At 36.2% G+C, this 22783-nt stretch overlaps 1 long non-coding RNA gene across 2 annotated transcripts in view; it reads right to left on the minus strand.

The window, feature by feature from the left end:
- The window catches only part of LOC128778263 (uncharacterized), a 51875-nt gene that overhangs the window by 25586 nt on the left and 3506 nt on the right, over positions 1-22783 (minus strand). For both annotated transcript variants that reach the window (XR_008423742.1, XR_008423743.1), the window contains exon 2: positions 17214-17258. This is a non-coding gene — a long non-coding RNA (uncharacterized LOC128778263). The remainder of the gene's footprint in view (positions 1-17213; positions 17259-22783) is intronic.

Below are 22783 nucleotides of genomic sequence, written 5' to 3' on the forward strand. Positions count from 1 at the left end.
GATTTCACTTATGTCCTCCTTGGCTAATTAAAATGTAATTGATTAAGGTAGGCTGAATTAAATGTTCCTACCCCTTTTAATCCCTAAACCTTTTGTTTGTTTATTGACCCTTATTTACGACATAACTTCCCTCCACACCCCGCTCCCCAGCCACAGTCAAATCACTTCTGTGGCCACTGGAGTGATTTGTTCATACTGATTGGTCATACAAAATACTCAGGATACTCTCTGAAATTCATTTTTCTCATTAGAAGATATAATGCATAAACTCCTTGCCCAAATTTATGCCCTTTCTCTTCATTCACAGTCTTTAGCTTTTGGCCGAAAGCAATGCTTCTGAGACTGCAATGTGCAGACCCATCACCTGGGGTCATGGTCAAACAGAGTCCAGGACTCAGTGAGGCTCAGATTCTGAATTTCCTACAAATTCCCAGGGGAAGCAGGTGAGCTGTTGGTTCCAACCAACACTTTGAGTAGCGAAGACTGAAACTTTTTGTGGATCAGCCTTGAAATAATACCTCTTTAATTTTATACCCAGGACATTCATATTATGTATTTTTTTCATGTAAGAGACAAATGTTTAAACATCAAAATTTCTTCTACTCAGAAATAAGTTTATTATTATTTTTCTTTGAACCACTAAAACTCACTACCTTTCATCTCTGTCTCCACTTCATCTCCATTTCAGTCTCATATTCCTTTCTCTTTTTTCAACCGGCTCCACAAACTAAAATATGTTGAGCATTACATGAGCATAACTACCTCTCTGGTTTTCAGATGCCTTTTGCCTTTCAGATGTTAAATAACATCTAAAATGTCTTGGATTTATATAATACTTTATGCCTTACAAAGGGCTTGCGTGCACTTATTTCATAAAAATAAGTTCACGTCTGGGGAGAGAGAGAATGATAAAGTGAAAAAAGTAGATGGACTTTGGAGATTCACCTGGGTACAAATCCTGGTTCTGTAAATATTCAATCTTGGGCAAAATTTTTAACCTCTTTGCTTAAATTTTCTCATTTGTCAAAGGGGCGGGGGTGTAAATAGCTGTATCGTGAACTAGTTATTTGGGTTAAGGTTGGGGTGGTGTGGTTTCAAAGGAACCTGACTAGCCAAGCCTTGGAACACAGGGGATACTTCATGTGCGTCCCTTTCAAACTCATATCCAGCTGCCCCTCTAATCCTACTTCCTGTTTAGGCAGCTCTCAATGTCCTCTGTCCTGCATGGCTGTCCTCCAGGATGGCAACTGGCATGAGACAGTATCTGCTCCTTTTCTCTCCAAACCTTTCACGTTTCCTCCATAAAACCTGCTGCTGCTTTTGTGAGGCATGTAGCTCGTATTTGACACCTAGATTTCAAGTGATCAAACAAGACATGATGACAAATCTAAGAAAAATGACCCCAGCCTTTTGAAAGAAACCAAAATCAATTCCCTCCCCTCCTTTCCTTGAGGTTCCCTCCTTTCCAGCTGTTATCTTACCTCATCTATCATACTTAGAAATCCATATGTCTAGTTTAAATCACTGTTTCTCAGGCAACAGCCAGGCCATTTAGCAAGAGTCTAAAGCGAGCCAATATAATATTCTGCCTAGAGTGATATTCGGTCAAAGGTTACTGTGCCAGAGTAGGTTAATTATTCTAAAAGGACCTACTTTTACTATAATTATTGATTGCCATGAACTAATGAAAAAAAAAGCTGCTATTTATTAAGTGCCTCTGTATTCCCTAGAAACTCGTACATGTGTATCTCATTTTGTCCTCATCACGACTCTGCAAAAGGTTTTCCAATTTTAGGAAAAGTTTAAGATCAAGTTGGTCCAACTCACAAGCTGGACCAGCTTGGTAGGCAGAGCCAAGATTCAACCAACTCATAAGTGATTATCTGATTGTGTTATGTTTTAATTTAAAATTTATGTTTAGCCCCAGGAAATATGTGTATATAACAATAGAGTTCCACCAGACTTAGAGCAAATAACAGCAGTCCCTCCCCACCTGTAATTCCCATTCCATTCCCCAGAGGAAACCTCTTTTGACAACTTTTTCTGCTATTTACTTTTATTCTTTTTTTTAATGTTTATTTATTTATTTTGAGAGAGAGAGGAGGGGAGAGTGAACAGGGGAGAGGCAGAAGAGAGGGAGAGAGAATCCCAAGCAGGCTCTGCACTGTCAGTGCAGTGAGACCTACAAACCGAACCATGAAATCATGACCTGAGCTGAAATCAATAGTCGGATGGTTAACTGACTGAGCCACCCATGCACCCCTACTTTTATATTTCTTTTAAAGTATGATTAGTTGCTATTTCTTAATTTTTCAACTTTTGAGTTATAATTGACTTACTACTATGAATGATGAAAATTTAACTCTCAACCACCATGTCCCCCAACAATTCCCCTTTTCTCTCCTCCTAATAGAGTAAGAATTGTTTTTAAGTCAATAGTCAACGCTTATATTGATTTGGACATAGAAATGTTATTCACAGCTGAACAACAGTAGTAGTACCGTTTGATAACTTTTCTTATGTGACAGTTTTTCTTGGAATTAATAATTGTGTCACCACTCCACTTCTTTAGTATTTTCTGTTTCTGTTACTAATTCATCCCCAGCTCTTTGCCAGAACCAGAACCATAAAACTCTCAGTATGGTCAAATGCACCAAGTGATTTATGGTTTTCCAGTGTGTGCATGTTTTGTTTTGTTTTTCCCGAACACTCATCCTACAGCCCTAAACTACCAGTCCACACTGAATGCTCAAAGTTTGCTTTATTCATTGTGTTGGGCTCTTATTTGGCTCTTTCCACCTATAGATACACATCGTTCATGTTTCCTGTGTGGTTTCTTTGATAATTTCCCTCCTTTTGATAGTATCTCTGTTCTCTGTATCTGAAGTCCTACTAGTTAGATGTTTGACTTCTAAAAAAGATCCTCAGTTTCTTCTTTTCTTGCCTATCTTTTTTGCCTGTTTAGTGTAGATTTCAGGTGATTTCTTCAACTTTTCCTTCCAACTAATGGTTTATTTATGTAGTATTTTATCTTTCACTTCCAAGGTCATTTACTTTTCTCTGAATGTTTCTTTATTATGCATCCTGTGCTTGTTCCAGGAATGCAATATTTTCTTTTCTCTAAGGATATGGATATTAATTATAGGTTTTTTAAAGTTATAATTTTGGTTGTATGTTTGTTTCCTTCAAAATTTGTTTTTAAATTCTAGTTAGTTAACATACAGTGTAATACTGTTTTCAGAAGTAGAATTTAGTGATTCATCCCTTACATATAACACCTGGTGCTCAACAGGACAAGTGCCCTCCTTAATACCCATCACCTAATTAGCCCATCCTCCACCCACCTCCCTCCATCAACCCTCAGTTTATTCTCTGTAGTTAAGAGTCTCTTATGGTTTGTTTCCCTCTCTCTTTTTTTTCCCTTTCCCATATGTTCATGTTTTGTTTCTTAAACTCCACATACGAGTGAAATCATATGGCATTTGCCTTTCTCTGACTTATTTTGCTAAGCATAATACACTCTTGCTCCATCCATGTCATTGCAAATGGCAAGATTTCATTCCTTTTGATGGCTGAGCAATATTTCATCATATATATATATATATATATATATCCATCATACACACACACACATCACATCACATCTTCTTTTTTTTAAATTTTTTTTTAACGTTTATTTATTTTTGAGACAGAGAGAGACAGAGCATGAACGGGGGAGGAGCAGAGAGAGAGGGAGACACAGAATCGGAAGCAGGCTCCAGGCTCTGGGCCACCAGCCCAGACCCCGACGCGGGGCTCGAACTCACGGACTGTGAGATTGTGACCTGAGCTGAAGTCGGACACTCAACCGACTGAGCCACCCAGGCGCCCCTTTTTAAAAATTTTTTTTTTAACGTTTATTTATTTTTGAGACAGAGAGAGACAGAGCATGAACGGGGGAGGAGCAGAGAGAGAGAGGGAGACACAGAATCGGAAGCAGGCTCCAGGCTCTGGGCCATCAGCCCAGAGCCCAACATCACATCTTCTTTATCCATTCATCAGTTTATGGAAATTTGGGCTCTTTCCATACTTTGTCTATTGTTGACAATGCTGCTATAAATATTGGGGTACATGTACCCCTTCAAATCTGTATTTTTGTATCCTTTGGATAAATACCTGGTAGTGCATTGCTGGATCATAGGGTAGTTCTTTTTTTTTTTTTTTTTGAATGTTTATTTATTTATTTTAAGAGAGAGAGAGACTGACCAAGTGGGGGAGAGGGAGAGAGAAAGAGAGAGAGAGAGAATCCCAATCCCTCCATGCTGTCAGTGCAGAGTTCAACATGGAGCTTGATCTCATGAACCACGAGATCATGACCTGAGCCGAAATCAAGAGTCCCACACTTTGCTGACTGAGCCACCCAAGCACCCCCTAGGCAGTTCTATTTTTAACTTTTTGAAGAACCTCCATACTGTTTTCCAGAATGGAATGCACCAGTTTGCATTCCCACCAACAGTGTGCAAGAAGGTTCCCCTTCCTCCCCATCCTCACTGATACTTGTTTTTTCTTGTGTTGTTGTTTTTAGCCATTCTGACAGGTGTGAGGTGGTATCTCATTGTGGTTTTGATTTGTCAAATTATAGTTATTTTTTTTAAGTTTTCTTCTCCCTGATTCTTCTATTTCTTCAAGTAGATTTTTTCTACATGCTTATTTGTCTCTCATCTTTCATATTAGAGGCTCTCCTCTCGCCTGTATCACTCTGAGGTACTCTTAAATATAACACAGGAAGCTCTTCATGGACACAGCATCCAACTAGTGAACTTTTAAGAGAGTGATAAAAGGGTGATGAGGTGGTGGGTCAGCTTGTTCACTGTTATCCAAAGGGACTATATTTCCCAAGGACATCTATTTCTTTCTTGGAAGATATAAACCTGGCTGCCAGCATCCCTGGAGCCCAGAGAGAAAATGGGCATGTAGTCTAGCAGGTCAGTAAGCTGACTTCACTAAATCTCCTAGTCCAGCCCTTTACCCTTGGCCACAGCTGAGCAAACCTTGCAAGAAATTGAACTCCAAGTTGTTGTTGTTTTTCAACCAGCTACAAGAGAATGGATCTTACTGTTCTATATGCTAACTTTCAAAACCTGTTTTCAGCCCCACTCCACAACTTTGTCTCCAGAGGTTCCTGTTGCTGTCATATCTTGACATTGTGGGGTTCTGCAGTGTGATGTGGCTGGCTTCCTGTCACCTTCTCCTGCTCCTACTGCAGGTGTCTAGGTTGCTACTCTCTCTGCCGTGCTAAATCAGTAACTGCCTACTTATTTGCTTCCAGTTTCCAACATTGTGTTGATTTCCCCATTTGCTATGGTACTCTCTCCTGTTCTCTTTGTCTTCATTAATGTGTGTTGTTCAAACTCCTTCACTACCATTTTAGCGAGATGTGAGGAGGGGACAGAAATATACATGAGAACTCATTTACCATGTTTAACCAGAAGGCCAATGCTTTATTCTTGTTTAGCAGTGATTTTAGAATCACAGCGTATTAAATAATGGCCTAAAACCTCACTTGACTCTCAAATAAACAGAGGACAATTAGGTTGCACCATAGATATGTTCTATTATTTCATAAAATAGTAACCTAGGTGTACTGAACATGTTAGTATAACTTTTTTTAAATTTTATTTAAGTTTTTTATTTTGAGAGAGAGAGAGAGAGCAGAGTTGGAGCAGAGAGAGAAGGAGAGAGAGAATCCCAAGCAGGATCCATGCTGCCAGTGCAGAGCCCAACACAGGGCTCGAGCTCATGAAATGTGAGATCCTGACCTGAGCTGAAACCAAGAGTCGGACCCTTAACAGACTGAGCCGCCCAGGTGCCTCCTTGTTAGTCTAACTTTTATGACTAGAACAGAAGGAAGAAAAAGAGGGAGAGAGGAAGGAAGAAGAGGAAAAAAAAGAAATAATGGAGAGTCGCTAAATGTTTCAAAATCATACATGATAGTAAATAAACTTTACACTTTACATAAGTTTTCTTCATTAATATTTCTTGGGCTTCACTATTAGGTGATATAAAACAATTTTATTCTCATACAATAATTGCCTTGAGATTTGGCTTCCTGAACTAACAGGAGGCAAAAAGTATACTTTTACTGCCAAGAGCATAGTTTGTTTTAAACTCAAAAGCTGTCCCTATAAAATTGCAGCCCAGAAGAGGATTTGTGGATTTTAAAATATCCTGTATATCTTCTGTAGACTTGGAATGTGATGTCAATATTGGCTTGAAATCATTTGTGGCAGATTTGTGATTTGTTTTTGTTTCTGTTTTGGAGGAAAAGAGTAAAAGAATAAAAGGAAGAAATGAGTAACTTTGGTTTTATTCTTGGCTCAAAACCAGATATTCAAGGCTCATGTTCACTGCCTTTGAATGAATGAAGCCTCTGGTAAGTGTAGTGATCTTTGCAGCCCTGCAACATGGTTTGTAGTCCCCCCAGTTTGCATCATGGGGGTTGGCTAAGATTATTCAGGGAAAGAGATGACAAAGGAAAATGTGATTTAAAACTCTGCTTCCAGCCTGCAAACTGCCTGTCTGGGACTGTGTCGGATCAATATGGCCACTGCTTAGGATGTGGGAATGTGGAAGGTAAGCTCTGTGACGTGGACAGAAAAGTCACTTCTGTGGTCAGTGTGGGCATCACCTGATATGTGTCCTGGATGCAGAGGAGCTGATGGATGGTAAACCACCTGAGCCATGAGGCATCTATGTGAACCAAGAAAGTGTCTATGGGCCTGAAGGAAAGACCTATAAAAACGTCTGCCAGTTCAGGTCGCTAAACTCTCAGAAGAGCACCAATATTAGCAGGAAGCACAAAAAAGATCTCATGAATCAGGTAATACAGAATCCCTATACCATTCACTTGATTTTTAAGTTTATTTATTTATTTTGAGAGAGAGAGAGAGTGTGTACACATGCGAGTGAGGGTGGGGCAGAGAGAGAGAGAGAAAGAGAGAATCCCAAGTAGGCTCCTAGCTGTCAGCATGGAGCCTGATGCAAGGCTGGATCCCACAAACCACGAGATCATGACCTGAGAGGAAATCAAGAGTCAGACACTTAACCGACTGAGCCACCCAGGCACCGCCCCCCCCATTCCCTTGAAATTTTAAAGAATAAAAATATAGGGGAGCACCTGGATGGCTCAGTCATTTAAACATCCAACTTTGGCTCAGGTCATTATTTCATGGTTCATGAGTTGGCTTTCTGCTGTCAGCATTGAGCCCCCTTTGGATCTTCTGTTTCCTCACTCTCTCTGCCCTCCCCCACTTGTGCTCTCTGTCTCTCAACAATAAACTTTTTTAAAAAAAAAGAATAAAGAATATATGTCTCTGCGTATGTTATCTATTTCTAACATTGACTGTGTGTGCTGAAATGATGAAAGAGCCTGATTTTTTTGTGTGGTTACAATCTGACTTAATTTCCAGGTTATTTGATATCCAGCAGTCCTAAAAAATTCAGGTATAAGGAATTTGTTGTCTAGAACTTGATTTAGTGCTCCATAGATAAAATTATACAAGAAAAAAAAATTAATTGTACTAGGGCTCAACTCTGATTTTATTGAATAATAGGAAACGTTATTGAGTAAATGTTTTTTACATTTCATAACATTAACAGAATTCTCTTTATCTCCTCTACAGTTATCATGTAAAGTCAACTACATTTGAATTTAGTGATATCTAGATGGAATTAAAAATAATAAGAAGCAATACATTGATAAATATGAATTATATCTGTATGAATTATATCTGTATGGGAACTAATACCTTTTTAAAAGTGTGGATATGGCATATAACCAATTGGATGAAATTTCATTTTGGTGTGAGAGTCAAAACTTAAATCATTTGAAAGAACCACATGAAATAGATTGTAAATCTACATTACTTAATAAGTAAGTAGAAAAGACTTCCTATGTCATTTGCATTTATTTGGGGGCACTTAAGAGCTATAACAAGATAAAATAAAGTTCTTATAAGGCTGCATTTTTCTTGACAGGATAAAGAAGCCAATGTAAACATAAAACTACTATACTTATTGGCGAAGATGAAGAAAAATAAAGCAACTGTCACAGAGATAGTTTTACAGCCCCATATTAATGTAATTTATTCTTCAAAAATGAGTCATTCTAATTTCTTATAGATTTTCAAACGCCTTAATGCATGCTCTCTAGAGTTCTATATTGCTCATTAAACACTTCAAAATATAGTATCTGGAGATAGCCATTAATAGAACAGGGCAAGTTCAACAGTTATATCCGTATCTAGAACCTACTGTGTGTTATCAAATGCTCACATTCTAAACACATGTGTTTCAGAATATGATCATTCCACTTACTTTTCAAATGTCCATAGGTGCAATTTACCCTAATACATTTGTTTCTAATAAGTAAAAATGTGAGATCTCAAGAAGCAGATTCCCAGAATGAAATAAGGCTTCACCAGCAATGTCCCCACTATAATAATGTCAACCCATTCTAATACAGTATTAGAATTGCAAATACAGATACACTGTTCGCAGAGCATTGCAGTACTGGATGTTCTGAAAGTCAAAACCCTGGAGAATTACATAGTTTAGCAAACACATTTTTGCCTAAGATCCCATGTGTTCAAAATAATCTCTCCAATCAGTAATAACCTATTATTGTGAATATATTCTGTTGTAAATGAGGAACAACAGTCATTTTCTCCAGAGTGATAGAAAGATGGTGACAGGTGAAGTCTAGTGATCCTGATATCATTATCATATTTATCACTAATGAGTATTCTAAGACTAAGCTTTCCATTGTCCATCTTCTGGGGTTTTTTTGCTTTTATTTTTGTTTTTAATTTTTAAATGAGGGTAGCTTTTCTAGAATCACTTTCTAGAAGGTCAGAAATCTTCAAAATCATTTGTATCATTGAGTCACAACTTCTCAGTGAAATTTGTGAGTTCCTAGAGCTGAGAAGGTAAGTATAAAAGAGCTGGTGATGTCAACAATTTGGGAATACAAAATCCTACCATTTTTTATTTGGCTACCCCCTCCATACTCTAATTTCTAATTTCTACATGGATAATAATGCTACTTGAAGTTAAAGTATAAGGTGGGGCACCTGGGTGGTTTAGTCGGTTAAACATCTGATTTTGGCTTAGGTCCTGATCTCATGGTTTGTGAGTTTGAGCCCCACATCATGCTCTCTGCTGTCATCACAGAGCCTACTTTGGATATTCTGTCTCCCTCTCTCTCTGCCCCTCCCCTGCTCACACTCTCCCTCTCTCTCACAAAAATAACTAAACATTTAAGTTAAAGTGTAAGAAAATGAATTCAGAGAGGAGAATTCTTTCAGAATCTTGTAACAAGCCTCTAAAAATTCACTGCATTTACAAAAACATATTTAACCATTTTTCTGTTAATTTATGTTAATACATTCCTATGATGGTTTGAATTCATGTGCTTTGCAAAATGACCAATTTGCCAACATAATTATGATTTTTCTACATTCATAAGAAACAATTTGCAGTTATTTTAACATAGTGATGTATACACATCAGCAACAGGCTAAAATCCTTTAAAATGTTTTCAAGGCTGCATTTTACATAACTCTGACTCAATGTTCTTATGCTAAATAATACAAACCTAATGTGGTTTAACAGTCCATTGGGTATGATTTTCTTTGGGGTTTTGGCAGGTAATATGATAGATTGAGTTTGAACGTTGATCATGCTAGGGCTACAGAAGTCTGTGAGACCTTTTGCAGAGAAGACAGGTAGATTTATCATCAGTTATATTAGCACAGGTTATTGTGAGTATATTAAGTTTGTAAAACACAAGAAAATTAAAGTGCCAGCTTTGCCAATTAATATGTGACATTAGGTGAACAATGAAGTCATACCAGAGTTTTCTGTAGTCAGGCATAAAGTAATTGATTTGTGGGCAATTCAGAGTTAAAACTAAATGGGTTTGATTCATTTAAGTCCAAGAAAAGGTTACTGTTGTTAGCAATCAAAAAGTACTCCCCAAAGAGGAAAAACAAAAAAGAAAAGTATTGCCAAATATTAGGAGCTTTTAACACAATATAGGACAAAAAAATTTGGTGGTTAGGAGACCTAAGCTAAACCATCCATTCTTTATGAGTTTCTTGATATAAAATGTACTCCCTAATGTTGAGAAGCAACAATTTAACACCAGTCCACTTTTTGTTTTATTTCTTATCCCATTTATTTTTGATTGGATGTTCACAACTTAATACTTCCAAGGGCCACATAGAGTAGCTTTGCCCTAGAAAAGGGGGATTTATGTGATTGCTAGCTTTTTTATTTGGTGCCCTTGGCATTGACATTCCTGCTTTCTTGGGACAAAAAAGAAAAATTACTTTAATGTTAAGTTGACTGATGGCCCACTCTGATTTCCTGAGATTACTACTAATGAAAAAATACTTAATATTAAGAAATAGAAGCTATGGAATATAAACTTTATAAATGCTATCTGCCTTTATAGGGCCATATCAACAATTAAATAATTGTACAATATCAGCTGATACCAATTGCTATGTAGGCCGCAACAAAGAGTTAAATAAGTGGGGAAGAAAATTCTTATAGCTAGATTTAAAGGTGGCTTTATTTATTTATTTATTTTTTACTCTGGACCATAACAAAGTCAATTTCTGAGATGTTGTATCACTTAAGATAAAACTGAGCTATGCAACAATGATACTGCCATTGTTTCTCAGAAAGAACTTTTAGTAAACATAATTAAATATTAATTAAATATGTGTATATGCATATAGTTTGAATTTTATCCTCTAACAGGTAAAAGTGTCTTCTGTAGCAACTTGTAGAAGTTTAGGATATTTTTTATTAATGTTTTTTTTTAACAAAAATAACACTGAAATAGAATTTACCATATTCTTAGTTGCTATTTCATTTCTAGGAAAAGGGTCTGTTTTAGATTTAGCTCCATTATTGAAGTAAAATTATAAAGGCTAGTTATGGTGTATTGGGAAAAATGAGATGTATGGGAAAACATTATCAGAAATGTAATGGGGAAAATATTCACTTCATAGACAGACACACCTTATTTAAATCTTGGCTCTGCCACTAAATATAAATAAATAATTAAATTTTAAATATAATTTATTAAATAAATTAAATTAATAAGAAAAAATGCCTACCTTGCCACTTGGTAGTATTAAATAAGAATTGAACAAAGCTTGGTACACATACGTTCAAAGATGTTTCCCTCTCTCCCATCCGCGAGAGAAAATGAGATCCTAGAGTAAGGACTATTATTATTATCCCTTATTTTATGTTACAAGGAACAGCTTTTATATTTTTTGATCCGGTCCATTTTTTGGTTAACAGTTTTATTGAGATCTATTTCACATACCATACAATTCACCCACTTAAAGTATACAATGTAATGGTTTTTAATATATTCACAGAACTGTGCAACAATTCATGGCCACAATCAATTTTATTCACCACAATCAATTTTATATTTTCATTAGTCTAAACAAGAAACCTCACTCTCCTTAGTCATCACCCTCCAATCCTCCCATGTTGTCCAGCCCTAGACAATCACTAATCTACTTTCTGTCTCTATAGACTTTCCTATACTGAATGTTTCATATAAGTGGAATCATACATTATGTGGTCAATTGTGACTGACTTCTTCCGTTAACATGAGGTTTTCAAAGTTCATGAGTGCTGTAAAAGGTGCCAGTATGTTCCTTATTTTTCTTTTTTACTGGAATAATATTCCATTGTGTGTATATGCCATGTTTTATTTATCATTCTTCAGTTGATGGATATTTGGGTTGTTTCCACTTTTCGGTTTTTAGGAATAATGTTACCATGAACATGTATGTACAAGTTTTTGTGCAGACAGGTTTTCATTTCTCTTGGGTATATGCCTACAGGTAGAACTGCTGTATTATGTAGTAACTCTCTGTTTAACCATTTGCTAAACTTTCCAAAGCATCTGTGCCATTTTACATCTCCACCAGCAGTGTATTATGGTTCCAGTTCTCTACATTATTGCCAACGTCTGTTATTATATCTTTTGCTCTGTTTCTTTTTTTAATATTATAGTTTACCTAGTGTGTGTGACATGGTGTCTCAGTATGCTTTTCATTTGCCTTTCCTAATGGTTCATGATGTTGAGTCTCTTTTCATGTGCTTACTGGCCATCTGTATATCTTCTTCCTGGGAATGTCGACTCAGATCTTTTGTCCATTGTTAGCTGAGTCATTTGTCTTTTTCTTACTGAATCATAATAGTTCTTTATATATTCTAGATGCAAGCCCCTTATCACATACGTGGTTCCTTTTTTTTTCACCTCAGCATTCTCCCCCAGCTTAGTACAGCATCTTCACAGCTTTATTCTTACCAAGTCTCTTAGAATTTCTAACAAAATGTTTTCCCATCCTAAATAATCCATATATTCAATTAGGTGACAGACACCTCTGAATAAGTTTATAATGCAAGGTTTCTTTGTCACTAGGATTCCCCTTTCATGCTGCTTAAATACTATGCATATTTTGTGGCAATTTTGGGTAAAAGTCTCCTGACTATTTGAGTAGGAAAAAAAAAAGCCCTCAATTATTAGTGCCAATTGAATTTATACATGCACAAATTATTTACAAAAAAAAATTTCTTTACACACCAGAGCCATTTTTTGACACAAATTTCTCACTTAATTTTTTCCTTATGGCTCCTGTTTTTGCTTTGCCTCCTCAAAATACAGAGAACTTCACTCCAAATAATGACACTTTTGGTTGTAAAGTTTCAGCCTATCCAATACCATATCGATAGTGGAAGAAAAAGGGAGACAACTGTTCCTTCCTGATGGCAATAGGCATATTTCAGTGCAGGTATGGGAGTTATTTGCACAGTCCACACAGTCAATATATTTGTTGACAGTGCTAATGAATTCTTTCTTCCAGATCACATTTTATAATTTAAGTTTGAAATATTAAAATGTTTCCACTGTTACGTTAGGTAACATAAAAATTTGCGTATTCGAGGTATTAGATTTACAAAATCATTTCACATGTATAATCTCATCAATACGACTTAGAAGTCTGCACATGGTGATAGAGAAAAACGATGCAAGGGGTAATGTAGTGTTTCTCAAAGTGTGGCTCAGAGATCACAGTCACAGGATCATCTTGACACCCTGGTGAAATGACCAACTGGAGGACCCAACTGTAACCAAAAAGGATCCAGGATATAAGCAGTGTGCCTCACAAATCTGCCTTTTAAAACAATTGTTCAAGATGACCCCAATTTACCCTAAAGTTTGACAGCCACTGATATAGTTAAACAAGCAAATAAATAAATAAATAGCATAATACCTTTCAGAATGAAAAAGACTGTGAGCAAATTACTTCACCTCTTTGACCCTGTTGTCTCACCTTCTCAGGAACATCTCAGGACTGTTTAATAATGAATGCATGTCAATCACCTAGTGCATTGCCTTGCCCAGAGTAGGCAGTCAATAAATAGTAGTTATCAGTTTTTTAAACCATACCTCTAGGGCATTCTTCTCAGAATAATGGGTGGAGAGAGCATTTAAGTGGAAGAAACACTGTATGCAAAGCAGGGGGGACAATCACGTTATGCAAATCACTCACTATAACAGTGCAGAGGGAGTGAGTGGGAGTAGTAATAGGTAAATCTGGAAGAGAAGGATTGGGCTAGATAAAAGGACCCTAAATTCAGAGTACAGTGTTGAGGTTTCTCACAATAAGCCATGAAGTCATTGAAGGGTTACTGATTTTTATTGTAAGAATTTTCTAGCATCATCAAAAGTAGGGAGAATAGTATAATAAAGCTGTATATACACATTACCCAGATTCAATAATTACCAGCATTTCACCACATTGACTTGTCCATCTCTTTTTTATTTTTCTTCTTTCTTTGCTGAAATATCTAAAAGCTATCCCAGCTTTCGTGTCATTTCACCCCAGTATGAATCTACAGAATATATGACACTTTCATACATAATCACAGTGCCTTTATCATACCTAAAAAAGTTAACGATATTTCTTTGGTATCATCTACCATCCAGTCCATAGCCACAGTTCCCCAAATGTCTTCAAAAATGTCCTTTTATAATTAGTTGCTAAAAATTAGGCTCCAAAAAATTAAATAAATAGAAATAAAAATGAGGCTCCAAACACAGTCTACACATTACAGTTGGTTATTTGGTCTCTCAAATCTCTCTAATCTAGAAAAGTACTCTCACCCATCCTTATTTTTTATGTCATTGGCTTATTGCAGAGACCAGGTGATTTGTTTATATAAAATACTACGTGTATGGATTTGTATATGGGCTTCCCTGGGAGTGGGGGTGGACATTTAACTTTTTTCTGTTCTTCTGTATTTCATATAAGAGGATGTTTTCTCTGGAAACTTATTTAGATTCAGGTTCGGCATTTTGGGCAAGAGCCCTCCAGAGGGGTGCTGGACAGCCTCTCGTATCACAGTAGAAGGCACACCAGGTCTGGTCGCCCTACAGTCAGTAAGGCTAATACTGGTCAATTGTTTCAGGAGGCAAAAGCCTGATCCCACTGTGATAAAGCTCTCCATCATCTTTCAACTAATAATCTCAACCAACTGAAGATTAGTGCCTGAATCAATTCTTTGTTAGGGGTTACACAATAGTGATGTTCTAATTCTAGCATTCATTCTATGTTTGTAGACTGGAATTTGTAAAGAATTATTCTGGAAGAAAAAGGCAGCAATATAACAATAGTAGGGGACTTGGATACCCCACTTTCAATAATGAATAGATAATCCAGACAGAAAATCAATAAGGAAATATTGGACTTAAACTACACGTTAGACTGGATGGACCTAACCGACGCATACAGAACATTCCATCCAACAGCAGCAGAATACACATTCTTCTTAAGCACGTATGGAACATTCTCCAGGATATACTATACATTAGGTCACAAAACACATCTTAATAAATTTGAGAAGACTGAAATCATATCAGGCATCTTTTCTGACCACAATGCTATGTAACTAGAAATTAATTATAAGAAGAAAACTGGAAATTTCACAAATACATGGAGATTAAATAACACACTCCTGAACAACCAATAGGTCAAAGAAAAAATGAAAAAACAATTTAAAAACATCTTGAGACAAATGAAAATGGAAACACAACATACCGAAATTTACGGGTAGCAAAAGGAGTTCTAAGATGGAAGTTTATAGCAATAAATGCCTACATTATGGAAAAAAGAAATATCTCAATAAACAAACTAATTTTACACTTCAAGGAACTAAAAAAAAAAGAACAAACTATGCCCAAAGTTAGTATAAAGAAGGAAATAATAAAGACAAGAAATAGAGACTAAAAAAACAATAGAAAATATCAATGAAACTGAGAGGTAGTTTTTTTGAAAAGATAAGCAAAATTAACAAATCTTTAGCTAGACTAGCTAAGAAAGAGAGAGAGAGAGAGAGAGAGAAGACCAAATAATTAAAATCAGAAATAAAAGAGAAGACCTTTCAACTGATAGCATAGAAATAAAAAGGATCATAAGAAACTACTGTGAATAACTGTATGTCAATAAGTTAGATAATCTTTAAAGATTAAAGGCTAAATTCCTAGAAACATACAACCTGCCAAGAATGAATCATGAAGAAATAGAAAATCTGAACAGACTATTCACTAGTAAGGAGATTGAATCAGTAACCAAAAATGCCCCAACAAAGAAAAGCCCAGGACCAGATCACTTCACTGGTGAAATATAATAAACATTTAAAGAAGAATTAATGCCAATCCATCTCAGACTCTTCCAAAAATTAAAAGAGGAAGGAACACTTTCAAAGTCCTTTTATGAGATCAGCATTACCCTGATGCTATAGCCAGACAAACATGCCACAAGAAAGGAAAATTACAGGCCAGTATCTCTAATGAACATAGATGCAAAACTCCTTAACAAAATATCAGCAATCTGAATTCAACAACACATTACAAGAATCAAACATGAGCAAGTGGGATTTATTCCAGGAATGCAAGGATGGTTCAATACATCCAAATCCATAAATATAATATACCATATTAACAAAATGAATGATAGAAATTATATAATCACCTCAGTAGATGCAGGTAAAGCATTTGACAAAATTTAGCATCCTTTCATTATAGAAAATCCCATAAACTAGGGATAGAGAGAATGTACCTCAACAGAACAAAGGCCATATATGACAAGCCTACAGCTAACATCATACTCAATGGTGAAAAGCTGAAAGCTTCAGGAATAAGGATGGCCATTTTCATCACTTTTCTTCCACATGGTACAGGAAGTCCTAGCCAGAGCAATCAGGCAAGAAAGAGAAATAAAAGGCATCTAAATTAGAAAGGAAGAAGTAATACTCTCTATTTGCAGATGACATGATATTATATATAGAAAATCCTAAACACTCCACCAAAAAACTATTCGAACTAATAAATGAATTCAGTAAAGTTTCAGGATTCAAAATCAATATACAAAGATCAGTTCTATTCCTATACACTAACAACAGATTATCAGAAAAAAAGTTAAGAAAATAATCCCCTTTATAGTAGCATCAGACACGATAAATTAGTAATAAATTTAACCAGGGAGTTGAAAGATCTGACTTTCATCACAGTGGCACTTGTGGTGATTACAGGCCACTTATTTTATAGAATGGCTCTAAATTTGAGTTTGTCTAATGTTTCCTCACAATTAGACTCAGGGTATGCACCGTCTGCAAAACTATTACAAAGATGGTATTGTGTTTGCCCTATTACATTCTGTCAAATGGCACATGATTTAGATTTATCTCATTACTAGTGATAGCCACATTAATCACTCAATTAAAGGTGGTGGATGAAAGACTTCTGGGCTGAAAAGTTACTCTTTTTTACTTTGTAATTAATTAGTGTTTTGTGAGGAAATACCATGAGATTATGTAAACTTTCAACTTACTCATTTATTTGCTTATATTAATATGGACTAATATTAGTATATTATTAAAGTTTTCTTATTTTATTCAATGAGTTATAATCTATTACTATCATCATTTATTTCTGATGCTTGAATTGTTCTATATTTGGCAAATGGAAGCCCCTTTAAGTTGGCTCTGTGTCCTTTTGACATGCCCCCTTCATTCTCTGAGGATTTCCTTACTTTCTGGCACCACAAAATGTTCCAGATTTATCTTGTACTTACATGCCTTAATATGGAATCAGCCATTTCTCCAAGGAGCCCTGGTTCCTGTAAGTGGAAAATAGTACTTAGAAGCCAAATACTGTTGGATGTTATTGTGTGCCCATTGCTATTCGAGTGTTACTGATCTCAGGTATTCTCAGTAGGGATATATGTGGGACACACACACACATACACACACACACACACATCTAAATTTATTTCTAGATTTATCTCTATATATTGAAAACCATGGATTGTCACTGATAGTTCCAATCCAACACCACAGGGCTCAATCTAGTTGTCCCCCTTTCCGTATTTGCAACTCTCTTTTCCCACAGCGAGAAATTTGGCTTCCACTATTCTTTCTTGTTTTATTTTTATTTATTTATTTGAGAGAGAGAGCATGCTCATGCGCACATGAGGATTGGGGTTAAGGGGCAGAGGGAGAGAAAGAGAGAGACAGAGACAGAGAGAAAATGCCAGGCTCCAACGCAGGGCTTGATATCAGGACTCTGAGGTCAGGACTTGAGCCTAAATCAAGAGTCAGATGCTTAACAGACTGAGGCACCCAGGTGCCCCCACTATTCTTAATATATTTATTTATCAATTCCCTAATGTAACCAGTTTCCCAACTCCATTGCCCACTCCTCCCCTGGGTAGATCTCTTTTTCCCCTATTTGGGCTCTGACACTTGCTATCAGGGCACCACTCTACAAGAAAACCCTCCTCACCTGCTTAGGCTCTGACTCCCCACACCTAGCTAGCCTCTCCCCGACCCCTGCATGGATGCTTGTCTTAGATCTGTTAAACTCTAAAGTCCTCCAACCCTGCAATGTATGGATACCCTCTTCATACCAGTTGGGCTCCAAAACTCTACAACTCTACAATAAAACTCTGCATGGACACCTTCCTTCCCTACTCAGTCTCTGACACCCTAACAAGGACCAGAGTACCCTCATGCATAGTCACTCTTTTCACCCCATTCAGGGTCTGATACCCTTATCAACCAGCCCTCCTACACAAAAGTCCCTTTCACCTTGCTTGTCCCATAGTGGCTCCCCCAACCTTCTTTTGTAATAGCAGGTGTGGACCTTGCTCCACACTATTAGCTGGTGTTAAGACTAGCCCAGAGTATGCATTAATACTCTCAAAAGTGTTCTGGGTGGGGGCGCTTGGGTGGCTCAGTCTGTTAAGCACCTGATTCTTGGTTTCAGCCCAGGTCATGATCTCATGGTTTGTGAGTTCTGTTTGTGAGTTTGAGCCCTGCATCAGGCTCTGCATTGACAGTGCAGAACCTGCTTGGGATTCTCTCTCTCTCTCTTTTTCTCTGACCCTTCCCTGCTTGTGCACACTCTCTCTCCCTCAAAATAAATAAATCAACTCTATAAAAAATGTGTTCTGGATGAACAGTAAACTATGTGGTCAATTTATGTATATAAGCCAACCTGGGAAAGCTTTTTTAGGAATGGTATTTTATATGCCCCAAGAACAAACTTTTATCTTTTCTACCTCACCTAGTTATAGAGAATACTGATAATTCATTTCACATTGCTACTATATGCTTTGTTTTTAATAGTGAAAAAGAGTAGACAAACCTAAATTTCTCTCAGTAGAGGATTGATTAAATAAATGATGACATTTACATACATTGAAATATTAAGGAGTTCTTAAAAAGAAATGAGGTAGAGCTATAATACTGACATGAAAGATGTCTAAAATACATCGTTAAGCAGAAAAATCAAGGTACAAACTGGCATTATACATAGCATGATCTCATTTGTATGAAAGAAAAAAATTTCTGCCCATATATGTATGTGCAGAGACGGAGGCATGGAAGGACATGTTACATTAAGATAGTTTATTTTTCAGCAGTTGCCATTCTTGGCAACTTTCCTTGTGATTGTATACAATTCTGTACCACTAAATATTATACAAAAATACTGGATTTCTTTTATAATCAGGAAAAAAATGATAGAGATACCCTTTTATTTATTTATTATTATTATTATTATTTTTTTAACGTTTATTTATTTTTGAGACAGGGAGAGACAGAGCATGAATGGGGGAGGGTCAGAGAGAGAGGGAGACATGGAACCTGAAACAGGCTCCAGGCTCTGAGCTGTCAGCACACAGCCCGACGTGGGGCTTGAACTCATGGACCACGAGATCATGACCTGAGCTGAAGCCGGATGCCTAACCGACTGAGCCACCCAGGTGCCCCTAGAGATACCCTTTTAAAATAAGTTGTTACAATTGGAAAGGACTAAATGTGGGAGTCAGTATTGATTGATCTTCCCTAAACTCCTCAGCATGGCATAACCTAATCTTGGGAATGACATGAATGTGTGTTGGGGCCGGGGAGACGTGAGGCAGAAGAAAGGAGAAAGAAAAGTTGACCACTTGGTTTTCCTTGAGCTATTCTTAGGCTCTTTCATTTTTCCGTATAATAAGAGATTTGCCTCGTCAGCTGGGTATCCTCATGGTAAATTTAAAACATAACTCTTGGCAAAAGGAAAATGCTGACCCTTAATGAAAGGACTTAGGGTTTCAAGAGATGGTATAGCTTTTGCCCACTCAAAGTAATATTAGTATGTGAGGGATCTAATTTTATATTTTAGTTCAAATTAATTTCACTCTAAAAACAATTAAACAGGATTGCTTTCACTGATAAGGACAAAATGTATTTTATGGAAACCTTTTAGAAGAAAGCACTGGAAATGGGGAAATGTCTATTTCTGAGAAGTAGCCATGTGCATAAAATGGGCTATGGCCAGTGATAGCTCTTTTTTTCTGCCCTATTCTCCTAGAGTCTACACATCTTATATTCTCCATTTCAATTTAAGACTGCATTATTTTTAAAAATTGCACTCCCCCCCCCCCCCCCCCCCCACACACACACATTTTCCCTTATACTGAAAAAGATTTGTAGCAATAGAGCCTGTCTGGTCAAACTCACCTTTTCTAAATGGCCTTTTACCCACATATACAGCTCCCACAAACACTTCTTTAATAAGTGCTTCTTTAGCGAGCATTAACAGTAATCTGTTTAGGTCTGATTTTTCTTTACATCATAAGTTTTTCTCTGGTTATAAAAATGAATAATGTGCATTTAAGAAAATCTTGAAAATACAGAAACATGAAAAAAAATCACCTGTTAATTCCACCATTCATAAGACAGCACTGTTCACATTTGTTTGTGCTATGTTCCATTACTTTTTTCTATGCCTTTTTTCATTTGATTGAAATGACGTACCATTCCATTTTGCCTTGCACACTTAACCTCTTAACATAGCATTTTCCATGTTTTTACAAAACTGTCCATAAACATAATCTTCAATGACTGTATAGGATTCTGCCACATGCTATACCATAATTTACTTAATGTTTTCAGCTTTTCCCTATTATAAATCATGCTTTAATAAGTACCTTCACTTATAAAACTTTTGTGTGTGCATGCACAGTTTAGGTTATTTTCTTAGAATCTCTTTCTACAAGTTGGGGGAAGATGACAAACATTTTCAAGATTCTTGATATATGTTGCAAATTGCTTTCCATAATGGGCATACTACTTTATTTATCCAATAGCACTACATGTCAGGTGACATTTTACTGTGATCCTGCTCGGGGGTAACTTTAGGAATACAGAGTTAACATAATATTGCTATCTTCTTGATGTAATCAATGCTTTAAAGTATTTATTTTTATGTGGAAGAACTAATATGCAACATAAGGCAATATACAAAATGAGAAATATTAGTTTTTATTTGTCAAAATAACAGCATTATTAATACATAGCAGTGTACTTTTATTATTGCCGGTATGTTAAAAGTGTAAAATAATTTGAAAAAAAATGTGTATAGTTTTTAGTATATATGTAATAATAAATATTGTACAATAACTCACTTATTTCACCAGAGGAGAAGAAACGTTTTTTGTTTCTCTGGTTTCATACTGAATATTTAAATAAATGGGAGTTTAAGGTTAAATGAGTTGAGAAAATAAAAATATAGTTTAAATCAACCAATATGAAAAATATATATACAATATACATATTTTATACAGCTGTTGTGTTTTGGAGGGGTTTTAGATAAATTTGAATTTTTTAGAGGCATTCTCCTGTTTCTCTCATCTGTCTGCCTTTTGCTGGATTCCCAAAACTTACTGAGGTATTAAATATCTTATTAAGTGTGTTTAATAAAATTACATTTGTAGAATAAGTTAAGGGAAGTGTGTACTATTGTTTCTTATTTTTTGTTTATATGTGCTACTAAAGCAAATAATTGATCATAGATTTTACATTTTAAGTATAGATAAAGTGAGAATTTTAGTTAGATATTTTGAAGTTTCAGTCTCATAGTTTAGTCCCACATAAGTCCTGTTATGGAAACAGAAAATAGAAATGCTGTTTTTATTTTATTTATATTTTATTTATTTTATTTTATTTTATTTTATTTTTAATGTTCATTTATTTTTGAGAGTGAAAGTGGGGGAGGAGCAGAGGATCCTAAGCAGGCTCTGTGCAGACAGCAGTGAGCCAGGCATGGGGCTGGGACTCATGAATGGTGAGGTCATGACCTGAGCCAAAGTTGGAAGCTCAACCAACAGAGCTACCAAGGTGCCCCAAAATGCTGTTAATGGAGGTAATGTCACAGCCTTTCAATATCCTCCAGGATAGAAAAGCTTGGTAGAGTAGGGGAGATAATGAGGACGTATCTAGCTTAATTGTAAATTAATAAACTATTTTGGAATAACTTATTCTGTTTGATTAAAATTATAATCCATTTCATTAAGAATATCATTTTAAATATGACATTCAGAGAGTGATATGGATTTGATAATAATACTTAGTATTTTTATAGCACTTGTTATCTGCCAAGCACTAAGTACTTCATATATGTTAATTCATTTAATCATCGCAGCAACCTATGAAATAGATATGATTAGTCTCCATTTTACAGATGAGGAAACATAGGTGTAGAGAGGTTAAGTGACTTCACCAAGTTTACCAGCTAGTAAGTGAAACAGCTGGCTTCCAAACCTAGGTTGTTTGGCTCCAGTGTCTGTTTTCCTAACCACTGTGCTCTACTGTTTCATCTCAACGTTACTTCTTTCTTTTTTTTTTTTAATGTTTATTTATTTTTGAGAGAACACAGTGAGAGCCAGGGAGGGGCAGAGAGAAAGGGGAGACACAGAAAACGAAACAGGCTCCAGGCTCTGAGATGTCAGCACAGAGCCCGATGTAGGGCTCAAACTCACAAACTGTGAAATTGTGACCTGAGCAGAAGTCAGGTGCTTAACCGACTGAGCCACCCAGGCACCCCATCTCAATGTTACTTCTTACAAAATCTTTGAATTACGGACTTACTGTTATCTTCATCTTAGAAATAATAAATCAAAACTCAGAGATGTTAGGTGAATTTTCTAAGATGCCAGAATTACAAATGTTAATTGAATTTCCTGAAAAGATACAAAGATCAAAGATCCATCTGTTTTTGTTTTTGTTTTTAGAAGCTAGTTGCCACAGAGGAAGATACTTTTTTAATTTCTAAGAGCTCTAAGTGTTCCTCTTTTGAGTTTTGTGATAGAAATGA

This window comes from Panthera pardus, unplaced genomic scaffold (assembly GCF_024362965.1).
Source record: "Panthera pardus isolate Hobbes unplaced genomic scaffold, ASM2436296v1 HiC_scaffold_2, whole genome shotgun sequence".
NCBI classification, from domain to species: domain Eukaryota; kingdom Metazoa; phylum Chordata; class Mammalia; order Carnivora; family Felidae; genus Panthera; species Panthera pardus.